Below are 22,716 nucleotides of genomic sequence, written 5' to 3' on the forward strand. Positions count from 1 at the left end.
CCAAGAAAACGAGAAACTGAGTTTGCGGATTAAATGTCACTCCTGATATGTGGATATAATCGTGTATCAACCACCACATTATCTCTCTTATCATTAATAAAACACTGGCAAGCATGTTGCCGCCTTTCCGAACCAGCAGACGGGTAATTAAATATCACTCCGCTTAACACCGTTTCACGACTGTCGAACTAGGTGTTCTTCCGCGCCACCGGTGCTAACCAATTGTGCGACAGATGGCTTTTTAAAAGGATCATGCATGAAATATTACTGCTCTGCCCTACAGCTATAATTCCCTCTGGAGTGTTTGCAGATCAACACCCTATAAGCTTTTAGAGACGTTTGCCGAAGCACTTGCCCGATAATTAGCGGTCCAGATTGATAGATTGTGTCATTCAAAGTCAACATCGTCTGCTCGACTGTAAAAATGGCGGGAAACTGAGTAAGGGTTATTGCTATCGACTATATTTCATGAAAATAAAATTATATCGGATCTTTTTTCTCACATGTGCTCGTACCCTGATAAACTTACTTGATGTATTGACGTCAGGGTGTGTAATGTGCCTGAAAAATTGTAAAAATATTTTTTCGAAACAAACAATTACTGATGTTGCAGTTTATATTGTCTGTGTGTATTCAACTTACACACTGAGCAAGAAAATGTGCAGTTTTGTTACAAGAAGATAAATGTTATGCTTCCAAACAAGAATGGGTGTACGTTCTCAAGGGAAAACCCATAAGCTATCAAAGCAATTAGCTGTTGTGAACTGAAATTAGTCAGTGACGTTTACTTCAGGGTTCCGTGGTTCAAATGTACATCATCTGGAAAAGTAAATATCCCTCTGCGACCGGAATAATATCTCGTCTAAATTCCTAAATACCCAGCTGACCTGAGAATTAATTAACGTCGCCATCTTGATATATGGCACCACGCCGGCCCGTAGCTACTTCCCATTCAACACTAGTTCCAGTGTTTATCAACCATCGGCCTTTTTACCTCTTCGATCAATCTCGACTAATTACTGGTGCAGACGAGTGCATATTTACATGCAACTGACGTCTGCTTGACAGACGATAACTGGAAATGTTTGGGCAGGTGAGAGTGAACGCAGAAATTAACAGCACAGGCGACTGCTCTTGTATTTGGTCCCGTGTGTATACTTCAGATGTTTAAACTGCATTTTGATACTTCAGATCTAAAGCTTAAGCGGCAGATGGTAAGGCTAAATCCTTTAGGAAGCTTTGAAGGGGGTAGGTCTGCGCTGTGAGGAGTTCATAATCTTCGCGTTAGTGTTTACCTATCATCAACGGGGAACTTGGCCATGCGTGTAAGCTCCTTACAGTGTTACAACATCCGATACCAAATTTGGGAGTTAGGAGACTTCAGGGTGTTTTGATATTGGATTTTAAAAATGTGCAAAAAATCCCGGCGTCATGCAAAGAGGTTTTTCTCAGAGTTTCCAAAACTTAATTCCCCATATTCATCGTACAAAAACTGCGTGAGTGATCAGATATATTCCTGAAACTGGCAAGAGGCTTACACCTCCGGATGCATTTGTGGCTAATTAGAAATCCCCAGAAACCAAACCGTTAACTGAAAACATCTACAAGGTTTACTTGAGTTGAATTAAACGAAGAGGGGGAATGGATGGGGGTATACAACTGATAAGGAGAATGGTGAAGTGCCACTCTGCTTAACTGTCTGAGACTTTGAGGGCCAAGTCTCGATTTAAGGTTAAATTCGCCCAATCACTCACGCATCCACAGACGCGCCTATACACTTACACACTCCCTCATCCATTTACATATCATATTCAAAGTTCGATAGCCCAAGGTGGATTGTCCATACGAAACACTTTCACTCACTCACCCACTCACTCACACTCAGACATTCACTTGTATTCTCACATATCAACCAGTCTCGATGTGGCTAATTGTTGCTGTCAGCATGCTTTCCTGCTCTCGTTTTCTTTATGTCTCCCCTCTCTCTCCATCCATCATCATCCATCCCCGTTCTCTCACTCACTCTCCCGACCTCTCACTCACACACTCACTCCCTCTCCCGACCTCTCACTCACACATTCACTCACTCTCCCTTTTCGGGGAAGTACCGCACACTCAGATCCACTGGCTTCAGTGTCCCGATGTAATCCTCCCTGCAAGCGCCAAGCGCCGAGTACCACCTGTGTCCAAACGGACCCAGGGCGACACTGACTCCCCACAACACGTATTTACACGGCAGGCAGTCCAGCGGTCGTACATGGCAAGGCGGGCTTCTCCATCCTTAGTAATTACCCAGATTTACACTCCTCTGTAACACCGAGGACTTCTCACCCCGTTGCATGTTTACCCATGATTATCTGACGAGTCGGCCATTTGAGAAGCAGAGTTTGTACATGTAATCACCGCACAGCTAGTGCACCGAGTGATCAATATAGCCGAGTACAGTCTTTAATCACACGTGTATAACTAACACCTACTATTTCGTGAGTCGGTTCACCTTCAATATGCTTGCTACGATGCCTGTTATTCCAGGAAATGGCGTGTTAAAACAATTACATTTATAAATTTTGCCCTACCCTTTCCATGATAATATGCATTAGAGACTGAGTTCACTCAGTGCTTTCGAAACATGAAACTGTCTGAATAAAAATTACCTTCAGTGAGTGAAGGGTTATGCGAGTCTCCCTGGTGTCATGTGACCTTGGACCTCGATAATCCATAAACTTAATTATCCGTTCACAGCGATTGATACTGCAAGACAAATACTTTAAATGTTAATGTACCTCGAGTTGCCACTAGGGCAGGCTCAGCGAAGGGCGGTTAAAGCGGTTAAAGCTATCGTAAGTCGATACGTTCAATACCGAAGCTACAACAGAATCAGTGTTAAGTGGTGTTTGTTGAAAATAACCCGTGACTTGTTTCCCGTAACCAACTTCATCGTAACTACCATCCGAAAAGGATTAAAGTCTACCGCAACGATTGTCGTACGTCCAAACGTATCTAAGATACTTTGTGGAACCGAGGGCTAGGTTTTCGAAGCTGTCTTAGTGCTAAGATAGTCGTAAGTCAATGTATGGTATGTATCTTAGCGCCAAGAGAGCTTCTGAAATGTAGGTCCTGGCCCGTGCTTCAAAAGTTCACCGCAGTATTAAAGACTTACGTTGGTCGTTCCAGAAGGGCGGTAAGATCGCCTAGTGGTTAAAGCCTTCGCTCGTCATGTCATAGTCCCAGGTTTGATTCCCCACATAGCTGCAATGTGTGAAGCCTGTTTCTCATAACCCCCGTCTTAATATTAGCGTAATATCGTTAAAACTACGTAACTTTCAACTGAACCACAAACTGCCTAACTGTCACTACGCTACGCGGGAAGTTTCAAAACAGATATGACATCGAAGCTCCCATATGTAGCCAAGGTAATGTCATACGAGCACTCTCTCATTTGGTTTACCTCTTGCCTTTTTTCTATTTTGTTGAATCATAATATATGTCTTTTCATCTTTGACAGAATTTTCCTGTACGCCTCCACTGAATGTGAATGATCAGACTAAAACACGTTCAGTGTGAGCATAATCAGCACATTATATCTCAGTACAAACGTCATTAACGCATGTCTATTTTTAGGGACATCATACTTCACTGTTAATGGAGGTTGTTGACCTTGGATTATCTATAACAATGCATTTACCTGATAGATCTTCATAAGATTTTCAGGGTGATAAGCTGGTAAAATATATCCCCAAAACGTTGAAATGAAGTTACGTGTATTTGCTGAACGCTGACGAAGTTTATGTAATTCATCTGTCCGGGATGAGACGCCCATGCGCAAACAATGCCGATTAAGATGCACAACTGCGACAGGCCAATAGATAACAAAGTTAGATGGAATAATAAGGTCCATTAGCTGCTCAAATTCTGCAGATAAGATGATAATGAGTTATTATCCATATAAACAGGTTATGGTGTTTTCGTAGTGCAAGAACTCTCAGCGGAAATGCTACTTAGAAACAAAGGAAGATCTCTGCGTAATGATGTCAACAAGCTCCCCACAGCGATGCCTTAATCAGCTAACTCTCTTCCATGACACTGGAAAAAATTACGAATGTGGCACGCGCTGCAGAGGAGCTTGTGATGTCTGTCATAAAGGGAGATAATTTCATTATTTCATTTTTTCACAACCTTTTTTGCACTTCGTCCCTAGTGTGTATATTTATTTCAACCCGCTGTTTAGGAAACCGATGACGCTCTGAAAGTAAATTAGATGCTCCGTGATAAGATAAAAGACATAAATCGAGGCTAAAAGCTCTTCCTTTTATCTAATAAGCGACACATGGACAGATACTAAGAGCTGAAGATGCATTGTAAATGATATATATGTTGAAACACCGTGCTTGCGCACTTTAATTGCGAGTTCATGGCGTTGAACCTCCAGGACTGGGCTCCGTCTGTTGTTGAAGAGGTTTTACATCTGACATTCCATAAAAATTCCGAGGTAACTTGAAGTTTGATGCCGCACATGCTCACAGAGGACGACGTATTCACGCCAATTATGTATCGATGACTTCAGGGTCGTACATTACAAGTTAGCTACAGGAACAGAACTACTTTGGGAAATGAACAAAATTATTGATCGCAGCATTTCACAGGCCATGAAATGTTGATAGATTTAGCATTTTTCAATACTGAAATAAAATATGTATGTTTCTATCTTGACATACTTTCACGTATACATAAATAATATATTTGGTAGTGTCACATGCTAGCCATAAATCCTCAGAGTGTTGAATCTGTGGTGGAAGTTAACATATATTTCAAATATTGAAAAAAGGAAATCTATACAATGTATGTGGTTCTATGAAGGATGGATGGCAGAGATTGATGAGGCGTGTTGATAGCTTCTGTATTAAAGTTATCAATTCGGCTAGTTTAATATTACATTGATGGGAGAGCGTTGTTTTACATTGTCAGACAGATTTAGATCACAAGGGACAGTTCCGATGGTTCTGGTTCAGCCAGGTCGATGGCACATGTGTCAGTGTCCTACATTCCTCTATTCTCCGTTCACATCTAGTCCATGAAATGAACAAATATTGCAGAAAAAAAGTAATTTGTCTTCAAATTTGACAAAAGGCAGTCACGAAACATGAAAAGGATAATCTAGACTTGAAGTGTATTGAGCTGGGTGTATCTGGTTTAGCGTCAGGATCTGTATAACAGACTAAGAGATTACCAAGAACGCCATGGCGGTTTCATTAGTGGTCTCCTATTGAACTGGACTCTCCCTTTTAAGAACAAAAACAGAATAATTTCCTGAAAAGTTGATGTTACTGAACATTAAAACGATATCTTGTAGTGGTAGTTGTCATTTTCCATGCTGTTCCTGCCCAGGCTTAGTCTCAAGATATACATTTTTTAGCTCAGAAGCCGAAACCATTTTACATGATCACTTGGATGTAATGGATGTAGTTTAAAAGAAGCACCGGGAACACTAGAAACTGCCCCCTCATATTTCTTTTGTGGGGAATCAAACCCTGGCTTACACTTCAACCACTGGGTTACCCAACCGCTCCACAGCTGTTCAACATTCATGATCCCCTTCCGTAGCCTCTCGAAATGGACTTCACACACTGAACCCCCAGCCTTGCTAATTGCTCCAAGGCAATACTGAATGCTAAGCCCATGGATGTATAGTAATTCTATTCTTTAAAGATGCAGGTCTAGATATGCGCACAATACAAGGACGTCAGTCTGTCAGAGGGTTGTTTATATTTCTTAGAAATTATCATTTAAACTAGTAATTAGTACCTTAGAGGCATGTTCAAGTCTAACCGAACCCACAGAGGTCTTCGAACCCGGGTTGTTGGAGTCACCATCAGGCTCCCCCACCGTCCATACGAGTACAAAGGTACATATTTATCATAGTATCTGATTTATCTTGATTTACTGAGGCCGCATGGCAGAGGGTTTGGTTTGAGTATAAACCGAACATACCATATCATCAACAACTAGTGATAGTTTGTATTTTATTATTGTCATAAATAAGATGGCAATCAGCCATTTCTTTCAGTATCTCAGCAATATGGCATCATGAAAATGTACCGGTTCTTCATCCTAACTCTTTAATGACCAGACCTTTGAGAGACCTTAATCTCTTTACAGGCATGGTGTCTGCCAATCCCAAAATGCATCTGAACAAGTATGCGTTAATTACAAAGCGCGCTCAATCTAAATTCTTCAAGTAGTGAGCATGTTTCCTGTCAGTTCGCAATCAAATACAGATTCAAGGTCTTCACGCATCAAGTGTAATTCGATACCCTGACAGTTAAGATTGAAAACGAACCCTTGTCCTTTGTCTGGGGTGAGGCAGGGTGCTCGGGAATCCATGTTAATTTGAAAAATTATTTTCAGACGGGAGTCTACGTGTGCCATGCTTTTACATGGGCCCGATTCACAAAACTTTCGTAAGAACAGGATTACGCCCGTCACACTTGCTTTGTGGGGCCTTGGGAATAAGTGATAACTACCAGCTGGCTATTTCCATATGAAGCAGTTATTTTTTTGTGTTCGAATCCTGTACAGAAGCAGAAATGGGTGATGATCAAGTGTTAGATGGCAATAGTTTGCCTATCCCGTCAAAGGCCCATCCAACAGAAGCTCAAATCCATTTTCAGTAAGACTACTACTACTGCTGCTGCTGCTGATGATGATGATGATGTTGTTGTTGCTACCGCTACTACCTCTACTGTTTTTACTGTTGCTAGGTGGTGGGGTAGCCTTGTGGTTAAGGCGTTCCCTGTCCACGCTGAATACCTGGGTTCGATTCCTCACATGGGCAGAATGTGTGAAGTCCATTTCTGGTGTCCCCTGCCATGATATTGCTGGGATATTGCTAAAAGCGGCGTAAAACTGTACTCATTTACTCACTACTACCAATCGTGCTGCTACTACTAATTCTAATGTTGTTGTTGCTGCTGCTACCAAACTATAGCGGCGTAAAACTACACTCACTACTACCGCTACTGCTGCTGCTACTACTACTACTACTACTACTACTACTGCTGCTGCTGCTGCTGCTGCTGCTGCTGCTGCTACTGCTGCTACTACTACTACTACTACTGCTGCTGCTGCTGCTGCTGCTGCTGCTGCTGCTACTGCTGCTACTACTACTACTACTACTACTACTACTGCTGCTGCTGCTGCTGCTGCTGCTGCTGCTGCTGCTGCTGCTACTACTACTACTACTACTACTACTACTGCTGCTGCTGCTGCTGCTGCTACTGCTGCTACTACTACTACTACTACTACTACTGTTGTAGTCTGTCGTACAGATCCTGAAGTATAAATATCAAAATGTGGCAAGTCTAGATTTCCATAGCTTCAGAAAATGAAGAAAGTCTCAGGGCTCCATTTCATTATATTATTTTTTTTTTTTACTATGAACGTTTTTTCAGTAAAATATGTTCATTTCAGAGACTAGCTGTTTGTCTATTACTGTTGTTGCTGTTATTGTTGCTGCTGCTGCTACCACTGATACAAATACCGTTACTGCGCATTGTGAGCGCATGTGGTATTATGGCCTTGTAAGCCGCGGAAGGTTGTAAAACTATGGTCAGGACAACTCTATTGTCCCAGTCAGCCCTGTATCCCAAAAACCTAATCAAGGTAGAAGCTACATGTGAGACCTTGACCAGATCTATGGACAACCATAGCAAACGACAGGTAGATTCGTATGGACGAAGAACACGCCTACGGTGAATTGTCTATGGAAACCACGATATTGACGCAGCGCAATGTAAAGATGTTAATTCCGTTTTATGTGAAATCGATGAGCGGGTGTATCGTCAACAGGGTTCAACCCGGCCATCCGAGAAAGCTTCTCTGCGGGTACCCGACATAGTCGTCAATGGAGTAAATGCAGAAACAGTGTGAAGCTGCTGTTTCAATATCAGTGGACTAATTACCCGATACATACCCGTCGTTCCTTAGTCCTCGTTTACCCTCCACCACGGCACGTGGCATTAATGGCGACCACGCGCAGCTGTCAGATCGTGTTGCTGATCTGCGTGGACGGTGTTGTGTTGTCGATGACCATGGTACTACACGTGTAGGACGCGGACTCTGCTTTGTAAATGATGATGCAGAATGTGTAGTTGGCGATGCTGAGAGTGTTTCGAGATGCTGATAATATTTTGTAGTCGGTGGTGTATTTATAGTGTTGTATGTCAACAGTATGTTTGTAGTCGGTGGCGCAGCCACTTACCTGCAGTCGCTGCTGCCGTGTTAACTATTTGGTGATGTAGATGGTATTAGTAGACAATGATGTAGACAGTGTTTAAGGCGAGAAAGACAATGTTCTGATACAGCTGTTGACTGTAATGCAGATATTAGACATCTGAGATGCAGACCTGCATCATGCGTACAAATTGTGTAGAGTCTGATATACAAATTCCTAGGCCCGTGAACAGATAGATGTACAGACAAAACCCAAGACCCATGTAAAAGCCTACAGACAGATGCACAGACAAAAGCTAGACCCATGTACAAGCCTACAGACAGATGCACAGACAAAAGCCAGAGCCATGTACAAGCCTATCGACAGATGCACAGACAAAAACCTAGATCCATGTGCAAACCTACAAACAGATGCACAGACAAAAGCTAGAGCCATGTACAAGCCTACAAACAGATGCACAGACAAACCCTAGACCCACGTACAAGCCTACAGACAGATGTACAGAAAAAACCCTAGACCCATGTACAAACCTACAGACAGATGCACAGACAAAACCCTAGACCCATGTACAAGCCTATAGACGGATGCACACACAAAACCCTAGACCCATGTACAAGCCTACAGACAGATGCACAAACAAAACCCTAGACCCATGTAAAAGCCTACAAACAGATGCACAGACAAACCCGAGACCCATGTACAAGCCTACAGACAGATGCACAGACAAAACCCTAGACCCATGTACAAGCCTATAGACGGATGCACACACAAAACCCTAGACCCATGTACAAGCCTACAGACAGATGCACAGACAAAACCCTAGACCCATGTAAAAGCTTACAAACAGATGCACAGACAAACCCGAGACCCATGTACAAGCCTACAGACAGATGCACAGACAAAACCCTAGACCCATGTACAATCCTACAGACATTTGCACAGACCTGTATACAGACTGGCAAAATGCACAGACAAAACCTTGGACCCACGTACAGGCAGACAAAAGCACAGACAAAACCCTATATCTCTGTATAAACAGAGCGGTGCACAGGCAAAACCCTAGACTCGTGTATAAACAGACGGACGCACAGACAAAACCTTTTATCTGTATAAAGACAGACCCAAACTCGTGTACAGAGAAAGGCCCAAAACCTCAAACCCGTGCACAAAGACCCAGATGCCTCTAACGGCCCACCAGACATTTTCACAGACAGTTAACAGACAGATGGGCATGTAGATCGCCAGGCAGACCAACCAACAATGTGATGAAAGGCGCTTGAAGTCATTTGACTGTAATGAACATGGAAGTATAGAAACGTATTACCCAAAATAGAAATTGACTTATCCTGATCAAGGATTAAATGTGAAAAAAACCCGCCATTACGAAAAAACCCACTTTTCATCCCCTTACAGCACAAGGCCTCACATAAAGGATCAAAGCCGACTGTAATCCTCACAAGATGCGCGCCTAACGCCCCCCAGGTAATAGTTCGCAGGCAGTGTCTTCACGGATCGCGAGTTCAGATCTGCGGATGGCCTGCAGAGACCCGACTTCATTAACGGTCAAATGAGCAAACACCCACCGTCAGTGTCTCCGGGATCCGGTCTGAGCCCGGAAGCCCTTTGGAAGCCATTACCGGAAGGCAGGGACGGATGATGGGAGAACAGAGAGATTTAAAAGACATCGTCTTCAGGTGTTACTTTTGAAGCGTGAAATCTTTCTCGTGAGGCCTTGGTCGTGTTTTTACAACCTTTTTGTGTTGTAACAGTATATCCAGAGGTTGTTGGTAACGTATAACAGTACAGATAGTGTATTTCAAAATTACTATCTCGTTGCCATGTATTTCTGTACTTAATCTTCAGACTTGTCTGATGTGTAAATCATGACTCAAGGATTCTGACTTTTTAATGAAACAAATTATTCTGAAGGTGCCACAATTCGTCGTCCAGAGTTGCGTCCCTTGGACGCCACAGAAACCTCTGATCGTGAATCCTGTTTCGCTCCGAGTTTGGTTCTTGGTTTCTCACTTGTAGGTTTCACCGAGCTATAATAGTCAGTGAGTGAGTGAGTTTTGTAGTACGCCGTTTGTAGGCAACATTACAGCAACATCACGGAAGGGGACGCCAGAAATGGGCTTCATACATTGTACCCACTTGGTTAATCGAACCCGGATCTTCGGTGTAACGAGCAAACGCTTTAACCATTAGGCTACCCCATTGCCCCCTGAGCTTTAATAGAAATAGCGTGCAAAGCGTTTACAAAGCTATACTCACTTACTCACTCTAATGATATATTAACCACTGAGGGTGGGTAAAATAGATCTTTTGATTGTCTTCAGGGACGACTTGAAGAGGGGAGTCAGACTAGGATTGTAACATGACTAAGTCTACGTGTTCATGATATCGATCACCCGTTTGGCCTAGAATCGAGTATGTACAAGTCGCATTCCCAGTAAACTGAGAGAGTGATTGAATATTGTTTTTCACCTCTGTTACAATATTCCAGCAATATAAAAAGTGACAAAAATGTGTGTCAAATAGTTTATTCGTGAGTAGAATCGAACCTAGACCTTGGGTAATGAGGAACGCTTTAAACGCAAGGCTACCCAGCGCATACTGGCATTATTGCTGAATGAAGCATAAAGCAACAAACACGACGTTGCCAACAATATTCTGTGATAGGAACGGGTCTCGTGTAACATCAGAGGCGTGCGTGTCTTCCTTCACACGTGCAGTAATACTCTTGTCACTTACATTCCCGCCTAATTACCTACACTGACGAGGTGTTAACAGGCCCGTCAAACATTCGGCTGATGTCACGTTCCGTGAGCGTTAAGTTGACTGGGTTTGTGCCGGAATGGCGCTCGACAGTGTCTGCAGTCAATTACATGATACATCTACAATCTGTGTTGTACTACGAGGCAAAACATGACAGACGACTCGGTATGTCTTAATGTGTCTCTTCATTCATGACTCCTGTATGAATGGGGATTTTTTGAGGGTGCGGAGACAGACAGATGTCTGCCACATGCAGTACTACGACTGTAGAATGGTACGTGCTGTCACTTGTGGCGCTATGCCCATTGTAGTTACTACTACTACGACAACGACGACGACTGCTACTACGACGACGATGACGCTTACTACTGCTGCTAGTGTTACTACTACTACTGTTACTGCTGCTGCTACTACTACTACTACTACTACTACTGCTGCTGCTACTACTACTACTGCTACTATTACGGCAACTACTACTACAACTACTACTACGACTACTACTACGACTACGACTACTACTATTGGCGTTCAATTGTCATGGCCCGGGTTCCATTCCCAAATGAGTACCATGTGTGAAGCCCATTTAAGGTGTCATCTGCCCTAATATTGATTGAATGTTAGTAAAAGCGGCAAAAAGCCATATTCACTCACTAAGAAACATGGCAATAAGGTATTGGAAATGTTTCTATCATACTCCTACACACGATTCTGACACCCGTTAGAATTGATCTTCTGTAACTCATGCTTGTCGTAAGAGACGCGATCGGGTGGTCAGGCTCGCTGGATTGGTTCACACATGTCCTCGTATCCCAGTTGTGTACATCGATGCTCATGAAGCTGATCACTGGACTGTCTGGTCCAGACTCGATTATTTACAGACCACCGCCATATAGCTGGAATATATTTGCGGCATTAAACAACAAACCAACCAAAACCACCTGCTGCTGCTGCTGCAGCTGCGATGACTCCTACAATTATTACTAGCTAGTGCAGCTGTCGTTTCAATAGCCTGTCTCCAAGATCCAAGAGAATATATTAACAGCGGAGTCAGGCTCAAGACTAGAATTTTTGGTCAGTTCTACAATTAAGAATTCACTGGGCTCCTTTGGGGTTTTATTGTACGTTTTCGATGAATACATATTTTGGATAGGATAACTGCAGTTCTGAGACTACATGCCAGTCGTCCTACCAACACCATCACCTCATCAGCTGTCAGCGCCATCATTGGCAACGACACCTCTTCCAAAGCCACCGTGCTCACACTTACGAGCTGACTATTGGTCTCATTATAAAACACCTTTTCTTTAGAAGCAGGTTTTGGATGTCACCATGGTGATGAGATCAGTCGTACTGGGAGAACTGATGCAAACGCTGCACTTCATATGATGGATGCGACATCTGTTCCAGGAAGTAAAGATTTCAATAACTGGCTGGAGATTCTCTCATCATCGTTTCGGGGTACAGTGAGTGAGTTAGTTTTACGCCTCTTTTAGCAGTATTCCAGCAATATCATGGCGGAGGACTTCAGAAATTGGCTTCCACGTTGTGGAAGAATGTGGGGAATCGAACCCGGACCTTTGGCGTGATCTTTGGTTCGACCCAATCACTCGCTCAGCCACAACCATTTACCCAGTCACTTACCTACCCACTTAGCCACTCATCCACCCATCCATGAAACCACTCACCTGTTTTCCATGGCCCATCAATAAAACTCCCTGTGACTGGAACACATTACCTGCCCAGAAGTGCACCCCGAGAGTAAGTACGACCTGACACTGATTGCATATTAATCACTACATCGTGTGGGGCATCACTGAGTTAATAAGATTCTAACTGATTATTTATCTGGATTCGTAATAGATCGACTTCCACGATCATTGTTGAAGTAGTGGGCGGGGTTCGACAAAGATGAATCAGCTACAACCGCGATACTCTGCAAGTTCTTTCCCCTGAAAACATCCAAACTGACACCTGACAATTATTACTATTCGTCGGTGCAACATATGCTGTGCAAAAATACTCAGGTTAACGATTTCAGGTCAAAGGTTACTCCCCCAGCGCCGAATGCAGGTACAGCGTGTATAAAGTAATCCGCTCGTATGTTATTCTTCCAAGTTCAAAACGGTGTACACCTGAGCATGCGCATAAATCAATCAACCTGGGTGCTGCTTCCGGTGTACCTCTGGCACGTCAGACAGGTCTGGCGATCAATTTTGTTGGCGATTACACTGGAATATAAACTAATTAATCTGCCAGCGACAGATTTTGGCGTAAGGTCGAGGTTCGGGAAACGTCTGTGTAGTCAGCCAGCTCTATATACCAGCGTTTGTTAAGTCCGGAATGTGTTCGTTCAGTCTTTGTTTGGAGCGAAATGGAGTTCTGTAACAGTTTCAATTATATTATCAAGTGTGTATGAGACGGTTTCTGCAGAAATCCTTCGAATTTAATTAACCTCAATGTTTTATCGCTGTTTCGGCGATGTTATATTATCTTGGAGCCTTCAAAGTCTAAACAAAAGGATGAGAAAAAATGATTGCTTTTGGTTAAGATGAAAACGATTCAACCACTTTCTTGAACTGTAATTACAAACGAAGGTATTTGTCTTCTCTTGACATAAACATATGAGACTCATCTTGTAACTTGACAAAGTTCCACTTTTCATCTGTCGCACAACAGGAAGGGAAAAGAGTATCAGATATACATATTTTTTCTCCGATCCTCGTGATCTTTATTACAGTACTCTGAAAACCATTTTATCATTGCGTTCAACGGAAAATAGTTCCGACGTGTTATTCCACACCAGATAGATATATGTTGTGTTGTATACATTTGCATGTATATCAGCACTAAATGCACAGAATTGACAATATAAATTCGCAGTATAAATGTGTAAAAAAATTACTTTTATGTACTGGAAATTAAAGTGTAATAATTTTATATAGTGTCCGTTTCGGCTTATATCGAAATGTGATCAATATATTGCATTTTCCTGGGGCCCGTTTCACGAAACTCTCGTAAGCCTAAGATCTCTTAACTTTTCTCGTAGCATCCATAGCTCCTGTGTTACAGTATAGGAGGTACAATGGCTACGAGAAAACTTACGAGATCTTAGGCTACGAGCGTTTTGTGAAACGGGCCCCGGGACCGTGTAGATCCGGGATAGAACTGGTCTTCAGCAGCCCATGCTCGTCATGAGAGATGACTAACTGGATCGGTAATTAGCTGACTTGGTAAACACATATCATCTATTTCCAAATGATACCCATGCTCTTGATCACTGGATTGTCTGGTCCAGACTCGATTTATAGACCGTCGCCGTGAAATTGGAATACTGCTGAGTGCGGTGTTAGACAACAAACCAAGAACAGCCATCCCACAGAGAAAATAGTCCCTTATCTAAGAAACATCATGGCCTCAAGAAGCAGATGTAAAACGAATAGAGCGACGTACATATTTATCAGTATTTTTAAGTGGATTTCTGTTTAGGATGCATCCAAATTGATATCTTGTGTTTCATGGAGCAGAGGCGAAACAAATTTCCATTTTAACAACAAACGAGGGCCAGGTGCACCAAAGATGCTTGTTTGACCTGTCAAGAAATGATGTACAGTTTGTTGTGAGACAAACACGCTAGAACTGGACGTTGTCTTTCCGAGCACACCAGGCCGTATATTTCATTTCATCTTCCGATGTTGGCCGAGTGCATAACTCGGTTCCTTTCGGTCAGATTTTTCGTCAGAACGAGGTTAAATCCGAGCAATGCTAGGCTTCACATGTGCTCTTAAGCCCAACGTCGCAAATAGGCGCCCACTATTGGAAACATACAAGACTTGAAACAGCCGAGATTGGGTTTCTGAAGTTTGTCCAATATTCCCACGTGTTCTGTTTGTCTTTGTTTTGAAAGTTTTTGCGTTTTTCTCAAAGCTTGAGGATGTTTCATTTGTGTTTGCAAGTTGTTTTCAACGTGTCCAGAATTACTTCATCACTCTTATTTCTCAGTTGCCTAGTCGTTTTTTCATCTTGAAAAAATAATCCATCTGTATCAGAGTGTTTCATGTTTTTTACATGGTATTCTGATATTTTGGACAGGGTTAAGTTGATACAACCTTTCTGTTGTGTTAATGCATCTAATATTTCAAACTTCGCAGTGTTTCGAAATTCTTCAAATTTCCAGTTTTTTATTTTTTTCAATCGGTACAAGTCAACACCTAATGAGGTAACCAGAACGTTAGCAATGGAATTCTGTCGTTCAATATGTCCAAATATTTTGTATTTCTCCGGAAAGATGTTGGAGAAAGACCTCCTGCACTTTTTGTATTAAATCACATATGCTAAACTGACGAAAAGGTTGACCTAAAAAGTGCAACACCCTGCCGTTAATTGACCGTTTCCTATTTGTTTCAGTTTCGCCCATGCGGGTGAATATGATTGTCCGGTACTGTGACAATAAAAATGAAGATTCTGATACTTTTTACACTGACCATACTCAATGGCGATATTGGTTAACTATACTGAACAGTCAAAGAAACGAAACTATGGCTTTTTGTCAAGTTTGTAAATGGAAGATATGAACATGAACCTTTACTTTTAAGAGATTTCATTTTTATTTTCTAAAATCCCATTTCTTTTGCTGTTTAGTATAGCCTCTCAAAAATGTCCATCTGATATCAAGCTATTTGTCTGTATTTCTTCTATTTGCAGGAGACTACCAAACAGAAGTGATAACGGATACTTGTTGACATGGATCTCAGTGAATAAGGTAAGGAAAACAATATTGTTGCGCTTCCATCTGGCGTTAACTTAGTGTGTTAGTGAGTGAATCAAGGATCGTACATCGTGGCGAAACCAAGAATAGAGGTCATGACACGGTTATTAAGCAGCCAGATGAATGAGAACATTGCTACTCTGATATAAGAAGTTGTGTGGTACTAGTTAAATTGATTTACCATGTCGACAAACTAAAGGTTCAATCCCGCACCTGATATCCCACACAGTGCTATTGTTATTGGGGCTTTGGCAATAGGCGCAGATATCTAAATAAACAATGCCTCAGTTAACACATTACACTAATCAATCTTATTCCTCAGCGCCTTCACCTTTAACCTTAACCGGGAATATAATACGTTTAATTACTCATGAAATATACAGATTATCGATTGATTTAAATACCACTCGACAGTTACCTGAAGGTGAAAGGCAAGTATCTTTCACTTTTGCGGCAAGAAAAACAATAAGTTGAGTTGCTCGAACCAATGCCTACAGTCGGTATTGTCGTAAATAATTAACGACAACCGTAGGCCGACAGATCTTTCTTCAACAGAACGTGCGCTGGCACCACTTGAAGCAAAACGAACTTTAGCCGTATTGTTTGCATATTTCATGTCATGCTAACACTTGAGTAAAAACCGTTTGGTGTGTCATATCATGTTCAAGTCTAATTAGATAATTGCCAAAGAATATCAATGCCTTCGGTTGTCTGTCAAATACGCGGTACGTACGGACACTTGCGAGAGTTACGAGAACTCTTGGCGCTCTGTGGAACTTAGTGTTATTGGGTTTTTTGACGGCTTTTGTAACAGTGAGGCATAAGTCAGAGTGAGTGAGTGAGTGAGTGAGTGAGTGAGTGAGTGAGTGAGTATGGTTTTCTGCCACTTATTAGCAGCATCCCAACAATATCACTACAGAGACACCAGAAAAGGGTTTAACACTTTGTGCCTATGTGGGGAATCGAACCAGGGTCTTCGGTAAACGACAAATGAATGTGTAGGTAAAATTGTTTTCGACTTTGAGATACAAAATTCTTCGATTAAGACTTTAAATAAATTGACTTGATTGATCCTGTCCATTGGCTTCCCGCCACGAGCGATGGAACTGGTAGCGCCGAGTAGTGCTGTACATAATGGAAACTAACTAGCTCTTTTATTGGGGGAGTTATGGCTATCAGATAGCCAAAGGACGTGAGGTAGGTAGGCAGGCAGGCAGGCAGGCAGGCAGGCAGGCAGGCAGGCAGGCAGGCAGGCAGGCAGGCAGGCAGGCAGGCAGGCAGGCAGGCAGGCAGGCAGGCAGGCAGGCAGGCAGGCAGGCAGGCAGGCAGGCAGGCAGGCAGGCAGGCAGGCAGGCAGGCAGGCAGACAGACAGACACACAGACCTTGGGCCATAAAAGGCCTGTATTTTTGTTCAGTTAAATTATGTACGTCGTGCTTATCCGTTTTAACGAGGAAGTCTAATACAGTTCTTTGTATGCAACCATACATTGAATTATCACCAAGCATTGCGTTCAGTGTAAAATTATTTTTGGTTTTGTTAAGCACAGTGTCTCTAAGAGCCCTACGTGGGTTTTCATGAGCTTGACATTCAGTGAGGCAGTGCTGAACTGTTTCTGGGCAGTGTAAGTTACAGCTTCCACTCAGTGGAGATAGGTCTTTATCTAAAATGCTTATATATGCCTTTATTTCACAGTCTTAGCCTGAGGTGAATTAGAACAACTTCATCTCTGCGACTATGTTTAGTAGGTGCTAGCTAACACATCTCGGGACATGGATTACCTGCCCTTTGTTCAGATAGCTCCCTGTCAGCTCACAGGTCTTTGTCTTGAGTGTTATGAATACTGAATTCTTTGCTGGTGCAGAATCTAATTATAGCGTATTTGTGTGCATTGGTGTTTGTGTGTGCGTGCGTGCGCGTATTTGTGTCGCTGAGAGCGGGAGACTGAATGACGTTTGTATATGTCAAAGAGTGGATTTGCGGCGTTTTAAGCACATAACTGATATTCTTTGTCTGTTGTTTAGAAAATTAACCGGACATTAACAAGCAAAAAAAATGGCGGTCCGTAAATAATCGAATCCTATCCAGTGATTGACAACATGAGCATCGATCACGCAAGTGGGATACGATGACATGTGTCAACCAAGTCAGCGAGCCTGACCACCCGGTCGCGTCAGTCGCCTCTTACGACAAGCATTGTTAGATGAAGACCAATTCCTATCCGAATATTTACGTGTTTTAACTAATTGGGGAAGAAGGTGCATCAAAGGTGAGTGAATGTGAAAGAGAGCAGAGAAGAGAGAGCTGCTTTGGTTGTCTTGCTTACAAAACAAGAACAGTGGATAACATTATGTTGTCCACCCACAGTCAGCATTTTATACTATCCATGGCTTCCAAACATGCTCCAAAAGCGTTCCACGAAAAATGGAAAAAAATAGGCAACCACCGAAAAGCGCTAAAGCTCAAGGTCAAGCTCCACTTGAGACTAAGCACACCGGGCACGTGCATCTGATATGTACTCTTGTAAAGTACATTATCAAACAATCTCGAATAGGGTCACCGCAGTTCAGGTAATGGTACGATTACTACAGCCCGTTATCAAAGACAAGTTCAGTCTGCATTGTCTCCCCTTAATCTGCAGCTCTTCCCAAGAAGCGTTAATAACCTTCAGAGTCCTTCACATCGGCCACGTGAGATGAACGCGCTGATGGCGTCCCGCAAGAATGCGCGTGCTAATTGGGGTTCGATGCGCGCGTTAATCCCCGAAGACTGAAGGGCATAATTGCTCGTGTTGAGGATAGGCAAACCTTTAGCGATATCGTCATTTGCTTACTTGTGTTTATAATTACCAATTTCACATGTCGTGACGATTTGTTGTCGCTTGAGAAAACAGCAGTATCTTGTTACTGGTGTTTGCCCCCGATGTTGGACCACATGTGACTTGATTCATAGAAGGGTGAGCAAATATTTATGGTGGTTGCAGGATAAACGCTTCAACAGTCGATAAATGTTTTTTCCAAACAAATGGTTTGCTTTATATGGATGTTTCTTACAGAGTACCAGAAACGTCATCTTTAATGACGTTTTCATTCTTTTTAAAGAAACGCGTTGGGCAGGTTAATTGATTTGCTTGTCCACAATTACTGAGTTATGTTTAAAGGTGGTTCACTGTCTGGAAGTAAAATTAAGAAATTAGATCACTGTTCATGGATGACGCTGAACATAAAGCCCTCGATTATCCAGTGAACTGTCTACGTTATCGAGGGTAAACGTACACGTGGCAGTGAGGTCGTGTCGAGTGCATTAATGTTTTGTAGGTATGAGAATGTCCGGACTGACGAAATACTGTAGTGGGGGGTCTGTAATTTGTATTTCATTCGTGTCCAGCTAAGTCTATGTCGCCATTCGTGAAAATACTATTCCTAATGTTTGCCATAACTGTCTCTCACTACTAAGTGTCTTCCAAGTTAATAACAGTTTAACGAAACTACTTAAGAAAACAGATTGGAGGCCGTCATGTTTGAATGACTGTGTGAGAGCCGTCGGTGCTCCTGTCTCGTTTTTGACCGTTAACCCAGGGTGCCCGGATGAACACCTTTGATCCGTTACCACGTGGAATCAATGGGATTGACGTCTCCACATCCATCACTGTACCCCAAGTGCCCCCACTCTCTAGGGGTCCCACGCCCACCCACAGGTCAAGATCGTCTCTTTGACGTGCCCACACACTCTAGGAGTCTACCCTCAGCCCATCCACAGGTCAAGATCGTCTTTTTGACGTTCATCCTTGTATGTCATGTCCAGCCGTAGACTAAAGCTTAGCCTCTGAATAGATTTAATTTTGATAGTAACAATCCACCTATAAATACTGAAAAGGAAACCCAGGGAGACCATGGAGACCAGAGACTCAGAACCTGAGGAAATATAAATTTGCTTCGTTTGATAGCAGAGTGGACTTTGCAGTAGGGAAAATAATGTGGTTTAGAGATTATGAGACAAACCATAACTCACTTAACAGGAGCTTAGGAAGGCGCCTTAGGGTGCAAGGTTCTACCCGAATAGGTGCCTTCCTTGCCCTTAGATCTAAACCTGATCGATACAAATGTTACTCAAACGCAGATCAAGAAATTTTCAAGGGGCAGGGTTATAAGTAGTAGTAGTAGTTGTTGTAGTAGTAGTAGTAGTAGTAGTAGTAGTAGTAGTAGTAGTAGTAGTAGTAGTAGTAGTAGTAGTAGTAGTAGTAGTAGTAGTAGTAGTAGTAGTAGTAGTACCCCTTGACTCCACCCATGCAAAACATTAGATTCAATGTTGTCCTTAAGTATTTTCAACGTTCGTGCATGTGCATGAATGTGTGTGTGGCTTCGTCCACTCTGAAACACACATGCACACGCACACGCACACGCACACGCACACACACACACACCCCTTGAATCCGCCAATATTTCCTGGTTTGGTTAGATTGTATAGAACCATTTGGCCATATCAAATTCCCTTGATTGTTCCAAAACAATGTGTCAGCATTCAAGTAAAATAAATATATGGATTCCAGCGGTTTTCCAAGAGAATAAGAATATATAATGTGATTTTGCGGCACATTTAACGTTATTTCAGCATTTTGCTCGGAATTAGTAATACCTGTTGAAGCTGTTGTAGTAGTTTTGCTATTTGTGTGAAATAATTCATAATTACACCCATAGACGGAAAATCATCAGTTTGTTCCAGTTACTAATTTCTGAGGTCAGCTAACCAAACAGGCTTTACAATTCACAGATGTTACCACCTATGCATGCAAATTTATTGAAGTCTTTAATTTGCCAACAGGTTTTTATCAAAATTCAACGCAACCATGTGTTCTTCACTTAAATATTCAAATTGACTCGACCAGGCGTATTTCACTGACCATGTGCGTTAAGAGATTATATAGGTAGAAATCGCAGGAGAAAAAACATGTTCTGTTAATCATCATTGTAATCGCTTCTGTTCAGTGTCGGACTGTAATGGCCGCAGTTTTGCACAATGAAAAACAATTAGCCACACGTATAGACGATAAATAATATCATCCCGCCAATTAAGGCGAGACCGGGACATATTAACCTTGATTATCAGTACCGCGACATCTGCCGGAACCACGGTGCATGTTTACCGTTATTCAATTTTCGGATAAAATTGGTAAACGAGACCCGTCTTGAGCGAGAGCCGTATTTTGATACCCAGGACTTTGATAACTGACAAACTGTTCCTGATAGAAAGGGAGATAACTGGTAAAGGTGGAAAATGCGTTGCGCGCCATCTGTCGGATTTCTTCAACCATGTACGTTAGGTAATACGTTGTTTCCTCATCGGTAATTAAAATATCCGATGATGGTAAACTGATAATGTAGCCAAGTTACCGTATACAATTTATCAATTATATACAGGGCATTTGGTTGGGCGACCATCCTCTCGAGAGCGTCATATTTCAACGCCATTGAGTCCAGCTAATTCAGTAGATGAAGATACATCAGAACCATTGGCTAGTTCTTGGTTGAAGACATTTCGGAACAACTGGCTCTACGTTTTCACGATGAATATGTGTAACAGACGTCAGTGTTTGCCTTTATACAGGCGATAAATGATATTCAAATATGTACAAAAATGAAATTTCGGAAGAGTGAAGATTTCTGTTTCTTCCTCATCTAGTCTCAGTTAACTTTCTTCCGAGATATATTTTTCGGTAATCTATTGCTCATTATTCCTCAAATAGTTTCAGGTTCTTCCAAAACTGTATATTTATTCAGCGGGTATTTCTGATTCTTCTTCAACAGCTAACAGCTACAACCAAGACTCTTATTTTAATTCCGCGATTATGTTTGATTCTATTTCAGACTGATTCAGTGTTTCTTCCTTCGTCCCAGTCTATTCATATTCTGAAACTACGTCTATACCGAACCCGACTGGACCACCAAACTGAGTTCGTTTTAACCAAAGTTCGTCATACAATTTACAAGTGCCCGGAAGAGTTCCTCATATCCGTCAGTTCGTCACAAGCCTGTTCATCATAAACGTAAATTACTATGCTAAAATTAATAGTTGGCTAAGTCTTAAGGTAATAATTAACAGTATAAACTTCTAGAAACAAAAAAATTAAATAACAGACTGGGTGGGGTTTGTCTCTAGGATATTGATTAACAGTGCAAATGATAATTCCTAATAAATATATATCTAGACGTCCCTCTTAGGATTAATATAAGCGCGTAGGCTCAGCACTTAGTACAGCCTTGGAGCAAGTCTAGACTAAAGCTTAGTCTCTGAGTATGTATAATTTTGATAGAAACAAACAAACCCATCTTAATTGAGAAGGAGACTCAGGGAGACCAGGGAGTCCCGAACCTGGGGGAATCTATTTTGCTTCATTTAAGGTTTTAGTCCTGCAGAGAAGGCATATGGCAAAATAATGTGGTTCAGGTACTGTGAGAGAGACTAGATCAAGGCTAGCTAGACCCGTTCCCCCTTTCGTCCTCCATTCTTTGTGAATGTGTATTTTCATCAGTGATGTCATACGTATGGCTGGTGCAACAGTAAACTAGTAAAGACCAGCACTACGTTGGTGTCTAGTTTCTCCTTCGTGTACAAAACTTGGTGCGTTGCTTCAAAAACCACACCGCAGTGTTAACATACCATCTAACAAGGTTTGGCATTAATTACTGTGTTAAACACCAGACTCAGGTATCATATTAACGTGCTAATATATTGTGGCAGGTAGGACTGTTATATTCGGTGCGGCGCGATGTATTTGGAGCCTGCTGTCGAGACCTGCAACCCTAACCCCCTCCGTCCCCACAATCTCCCCCATTCCCCACCCCTACCTCCAAACTGTAATTAAACTCGTACGTTCTCCGGGGTAGTTTTGTAGTGTTCAGTTTAGACGAACGCTTAGCCTGTGAATATATATAATATTGACAGTA

The sequence above is a fragment of the Haliotis asinina genome, chromosome 12, assembly GCF_037392515.1.
Source record: "Haliotis asinina isolate JCU_RB_2024 chromosome 12, JCU_Hal_asi_v2, whole genome shotgun sequence".
Lineage (NCBI taxonomy): Eukaryota > Metazoa > Mollusca > Gastropoda > Lepetellida > Haliotidae > Haliotis > Haliotis asinina.